Source organism: Strix aluco, chromosome 5, assembly GCF_031877795.1.
Source record: "Strix aluco isolate bStrAlu1 chromosome 5, bStrAlu1.hap1, whole genome shotgun sequence".
In the NCBI taxonomy this organism is placed as follows: domain Eukaryota; kingdom Metazoa; phylum Chordata; class Aves; order Strigiformes; family Strigidae; genus Strix; species Strix aluco.
Window position 1 is genome coordinate 9,747,413 of NC_133935.1, and position 6,372 is coordinate 9,753,784.

A 6,372-nucleotide genomic window follows, 5' to 3' on the forward strand; every position below is an offset into this window, starting at 1 on the left:
GTGCAGCACTGCTGCATGCTTGTTTTGCAGACAGATTTTTCTACGGATGCTCAACCACTTGGTGGTGCTACAGAAAGTGTCTACTTTGCTTCCCAGAGCAAAGCAGATTTCTTTCATCAATGGTAACCAGATATCACATTAAATAAAGCTGTAGCAAGAAGCACCTTTCTTCCTTTCTCTTTTCTCAAATGAGTATTGCCATTGCAATGGTCAAGTTGAAATCTTAGAAATCTAGCTATCGTATTTCCCCACCAAATGGGTGTGTAAAGTTACAACCACAGCTCATTCATTTCCCTCTATCGGATATTTGATCTACACATTTCCAGTGGAGCTGAAAATTGTGGTAGAGGGGGCATCCAGGAAGAATTCACCCATTTAAAAATGAACATGCCCGATGCCACCTCATGCTTGCTTTTCTTGATGATCTAGTGCTAATTTTTGTTTTTCTCTGGACTCTTTACCAGGGAGTGTAGTGATAGCACAAGGGGTAATAGTTTTAAATGGAAAGAGGGTAGATTTAGATTAGGTGTAAGGAAGAAATTCTTTACTGTGAGGGTGGTGAGACACTGGCACAGGTTGCCCAGAGAAGCTGTGGCTGCCCCCTCCCTGGCAGTGTTCAAGGCCAGGTTGGACGGGGCTTTGAGCAACCTGGGCTAGTGGAAGGTGTCCCTGCCCATGGCAGGGAGGCTGGGACTGGATGATCTTTAAGGTCCCTTCCAACCCAAACCATTCTATGATTACCACTTGCAGAAAGTACATGTTCAGATTGCACACTCAAAGAGTTCACGCTGCAGTGACGCAGAGCAGAGGATGTGTGTCAGTCAGTGCAAAGCCAGTGAGATCCAGGCGCCGGCACCCCTTCACCTCCTTGGAAAACTCCAGGTACACATACTCTGTAGGTGTCAGTTGGCACACAGGGATGAAAGGCGAAACCCCTCCTTTTTATGAAGCCAGGGCAGAAAGGTGATGAAAGCCCTGATGGAGCAAAGTTCTTGAGCTTCATGTCTAGGTCCTAAGGGGGAAATGCCCACAACAAACCTGCTGCATCTGCCCCAGCAAGTGAGAGTGCTTTGGGAACCAAGGGAAGGGAACAGAAGCAGGGAGGGAGGAGACACAAGACCTCAGGCAGTATGGGATGAATGTGGAGGGAGAAGATTAGTAATTTCCAGCTGTTTTGCAGCAGCATCTGATTGATTCTAGGCAGCCTGGCTGGTGTTGTTCATAGGCCCCAGTGCTGGCAAAGGCTCCTGTGCATGGAGCCCTCATGGAGCTTAGCGCAAGCTGAGGTAAAGTGAGAAGGATTGGCCTTGCTAAAGCAATGGGAAGTATGCAGAGGTCACATTGCTCCTCTTATTAAATTTTAATATTTTTTTCATCTTGGTAACAGACCTTCAAACATGTTCTTTAGAAATGAGTGTCCTCTTCCATTAAAAATAAATCTGTTTCTTTCTTATAACACAATTAGTGTCAGCAAAGCATTCTGCAGAACTGAGAAGATTTATTTTTGTATAATTCTTGGGAGGCAGGAGAGTATTCTAGTTCTGGAGGAGAGATAAGGAGACACACGTTTAAAAGTGTTTTTAGGCCCTGGGCCAGATTTTCTGATTCACCATAGCTCACGGAAGAGAGGGAGGCATCTCTTCAAACCTCTGTGGACTTGCTGGGGAAGGTAGCTCTTTCCTACAGCTAGCACTACCCAAAGTGTTGTGTGCTTTGCACTGATACAGGGAAGCCAGTGGCACCAATGTGTTGCCTTGCTTCTCCCTGTAGGATTGTGGCTGCATCTTCTCTTGAGATCTGTATTGTCTTCTTGGGGTTGTCAAACTGTGACTGTCTGTGGCCTCAGTGCAGGCTGGAGAAGCCTAGGGGTGGCTGTTACGTGGACCAGCTAGCATCAGCTCCAAAGAAAATGACCTGTCATCTTGGCATAGCAAGAACATCTCTTTCCCAACCCTAAAACCCCCCCACCCCAGCCCTGACGCTCACCCTGCTGTGGGCCCGGCAATGAGGACAGTGTTGGAGTCAGAGGGGCTGTCACTGTCCTCCTGGAGACCAATGCACGAGGGGGTGGTGTCCTCTGCTCCCCTACGCCTGCTATGGGGGTTTTGGAAATTTGCAATTCCCTTTATACTGCAGGAGAAGCACAAAGGAAACAGAGAGACGTGAAACCTTCCCCCTAGCAATTCCCTAGCCAGCAAAATGAAATTTTCATGCATAATGAGGCTTTGATCAAGTTTGTCACTTAGCCAATTTGCTATTGATTTAAAGAGTTCTCTCTGCTAGCAAACAGGCATAAAAGATGGGATTTTAAAAAGATCTAATGGAAAATTATATTTGCTTCTCGGGCATCTATACATAAACAGATTCATTTTCCATTTAACTGCTCTTTGTAGTTTGCTGCCCCAGATTTCTGGGTATGTCCTTTTCCTGTGAAAGTTGTGCTGTATCATTGGTACACATCCTAAAGTCATCATATTCTGTTTATATCTTTCTAATCACTTGCCATAAAATGATTATATTGCCATTAACAGTTTTTATTATTTGACCTAATTTTATTTACAAGTCATAGACAACACTGTTTTCTAGAGCCAGGAAGTGGCTGTAGACAAATGAAAAGTAAACAAAATAAAGCTAAAGGAAGCTGGCAGCCTCTGCACTGAATCTATTTTCTAATTTAATATTGTTTTGGCTTTAACAAACTAATAATCGGTGAAAGAAAAATGCAGCCAGTCTTACAGCTATGAAGCCATGATGCACACTATGTGAATTCCAGTATTTCAGTGGGAATTTAGAGGGAGGTGAGAGTGGGAGATGATTTCTCAGGGCCAGGTTACGTCCCTAGGGTGGAGCCCATGGCAAGGGGTGGAGTTCTCCACTGTTCCCCAAAACACCCCCAGGAGGGGAAAGGGCTGCAATGTGGGAAGGCACAATTCAGCCCTTGCTCCTCTTTGTCTGTGGAAGGAAGGAGGTTGCTGGCCAGTCTGCGGCACATGGAAAGAGGGAATAGAGAGCCACATTACCATCTGTTCCCCACAGATTTGTCTCCTAACAGGAGTAAGGTGGCACACAGTGCTCTTTCCTCCTCCACACTTGAACCGCATACCCACACTGCCAAGCCAGGGTTGTACCCAGGGAAGTGATGCATGCTATCAGTTGAATATAAAAAATGCTGTTCTTTCTGATGACGTATGTTGTATATTTATCATAACATAGTAGATGTTATGCTCTAAGTGTCATGCCATCCATTTTCAGTAACTGGGCGGGATTTGCTGCCACTATCCCAGATATCTGCAGGTCAGTGACAGTCTTCGGGAAACACTTGTACAGATGAGTGCATCCAAACACATGAACATCCAGTAACTCATTGATGCTACACGCAGCGTGAGTTTTAATGTAACAGCTTGTGCTTAACCTTCTTCACTCAAAGAAATACATATATTTAAGAAAAAAAAAGTCTTTTTTGCTTCCTGTATTATTGGAATAGCCTTACCCTTGTATTTCCAAGAAAACTGGTTATGCATCCAATAGCCACGTGTAAAGAGCTATACAGTCTAGACACAGATCCACAGACCTCAACATCAAAACATCTTGTGCAAAACATACTTTTGGGTTTTTTCATCACAGGCATCATCGCAATGAACGCCACATAAAAGCCACAACCGAGGCTAAAACGCCGCTCCTTGTAGGATCTACCCAGTGGCTGTGATATCTCCATTTGATCCGACTGCGCAGGAAATCCCAGAGTCCTGGAGGGATGTATCTGCCCCATCTCATCCGTGAGTCATCCAGGATGAAGGGGTCACAATGGCAAAAGTTCGTGCTTCCCCATTATGTTCCCATACAAACATCTCTGAGCGAAGGCCCCTGCAGCACGCAGCTCCCCGGTGCGGGCCGGCAGGCCCTGGCAGGATGCCCCCGAGCCTACCAGCACCTGGGCTGCATTTTACTTCCCCCCCCTTTGCTCTGGCTGCCTCCCGGCCCCAACCCAACTGGCAGCCACACAGCTCCACCCTTTTCCGCCACAACCCACAGGCACTGCCAAAATCTGCCCGTGTTTACCAGCTAAGAGCTTGGGGTTGCAGCACCCAAAAACAAAGTTAAGACACCTCATTTGCATGCCCTGTTGTGCTGGAGGAGTTGGGGCCGGAGGCACTGCGAAACGGGGGCTGCAGGACAACTGCTCTCAGTGATGCTTCAGAGAAGCCATGTGTGTATAAGCTGCACCAAGAGTGGCTGTTCCGTATGTGGGAGCTGGCGACGGGTAAAATGCACCAGGTGGAGAGATCCGGCTGCCTACACGTGGCCTAACGTGCTGATGGTTGAAAGTGATGCAATCAGTCAGTCTCAAAATAAGGGCAAAAAACCAGAAGCGGAGGAAGGGAGGGGACCGAGGGCAAAGAAGGGAAGTGATGAGAGGAGGGGGGCGTACTGCTGAGTGACTTAATTACTTTTCTCACTTCTTTTTTGCAGTTTGCATTGGTGAGATGCGCAATCCAGTGACCGTGGCCCGCCACAACTCCCTGCTCACGATGATGAAAGCTGCAATGTTGGTTTTCCTTTTCACAGCTTGCTGATGTACACAGACTTTAATCCGGAAAGGATTAATGTGCAGGGGGAAAGAAGGGGGGGCTGCTGGTTTGGATTTTATGGCTCATTTATTTAATAAAAATAATATATAAATAACAAAATAAACACATCATCACAGAGTTTTAGTGAAAGAATATCTAAGCTGAACAAGAAATAGGAAAGCAACAGAAGAAGAAGGAATTGTGTGTGCTCAATCCTTCTGGAAACCCTGCAACAGAAGAGACCCTGAGCCTCAGCCCCTACATTTCAGTTTTCTCTGCTGTGTGGTTTGGGTTGTTTCTCCTCACTTCTCAGTGGTGTTGAGTGCCCCAGTTTAGCAATAGTGGTGGTGAGTTCAGGTATCATGCAGAACCGTTGAGTGTAGAAAGGCAGATTTTACATGGCACACAATAAGTATGTAAATATGTAAATGAATTTTTAGATCTGGAGATGTAAATTCAGCAGGCAATTGGTATCCTCTGTGCTATGGATATTCCAATAAAACATACCAAGCAGTAGAAGAAATTACCAGTATTACAGGAAAAAGTGATAACATGTTCATTGTTCTCAGTGAAAGCCACTGAAGCAAAGGCTTGAGGTTTGGAAATGGAATTTTAAAAGATGTTTTATGGATGTACAACTCTTATCCTATTGAAGGTCTTATACTACTATAAAGAACAGCAGCCTAAATTCCAGACCCCTCTCCTAACAGACTTACAAGTATTCCTCAGTTTCTTCATTGCCCATAAAACTCTGTAATGGGTCCAGGATCCAGATTGAGACGGCTTAACTCCATCTAAGCCTCTATATTTCCTATTGCGTTGACATCTCAAGAGGCCTAGAGACAATCAAATAACAAGAGGACGTACATGAATTTAGATGGAAGTTATAACCTCTGAACCTGGGCCCTGATTCCAGATCCACGGTGTGAGTATTCATTACTTGATTGAAGTATTGTTTTAATAGTGAACTGACATCCGTGGGATGCAAACAAGACTCACCTCAAAAGACCACTACTTGTCAAGGTAAAGTTTTTTATACAGCTCACTACAGAGAAAATCAGCGTTAGTCTTAACCCTGCGCTTGTGTGACTCCTGCAATTTTCATAAAGCATGCAATTTCAAGGACTGGATGTGATCTGCCAGGGCAGATAATACGCAGATACCTGCTGCAGGAAACAGATGGATGCCAGTTGTCTCTGCCAGCTGCCTCTTTCTAAAGGATAATCCCTATCATTGAGTGAAACACATTAACATGCTTTCACTTCACTTCATCAGACCAAAAAGCTCTCTCTCAGCAGGTACTTGTACAGAGGAGAAAGTTCAACTGAGAGGATGTCCTCTGGTTTCGCCTGCCAGCATCTTCCAAATATTTGCAGTTATATCATCTTTAGATTTGCAGACTGGACAATGCTGAGCACTTCAGCTTGGTCCAGCAAATGTGTACGCCTATGCTTCGCTTGATCATCAAGCATGAGCAGTCAAAGCAACTCAGTTGACTTTAAGGCTATGGGTGTGTTTTTCTCCACATAAAGACTAGAGCTCAGCAGAGAGGACTGAAACCTAAGAGAGCAGCACGTTAGTATCGGAGAATACAGGTCCGCTGCCTCCAGGAATCTCTTTAGTACTCATTTCTCCTCCTTCCTCTATCTTATGCTGTAGGGAACAGTCAAAGAAGGTATTCCAGCCCTCCAGCAGCCACCTGGAAGCCGACCCATGTAAGGGTGGTAACAACGCTGTTGAACACTTTACTGAAGAGTGCTTATGAGCAAAAAGACTGTTTGTGTACAAATGATACCATCTCACC

At 45.3% G+C, this 6,372-nt stretch overlaps 1 long non-coding RNA gene across 1 annotated transcript; it reads left to right on the forward strand.

Moving 5' to 3' along the window:
* The first annotated feature begins 727 nt into the window (after window positions 1-727).
* LOC141923700 (uncharacterized) lies at window positions 728-4,617 on the forward strand. Its single transcript, XR_012623379.1, has 3 exons — window positions 728-882; window positions 3,625-3,776; window positions 4,471-4,617. It is a non-coding gene; the product is annotated as an uncharacterized LOC141923700 (long non-coding RNA).
* The last annotated feature ends 1,755 nt before the right edge of the window (window positions 4,618-6,372 follow it).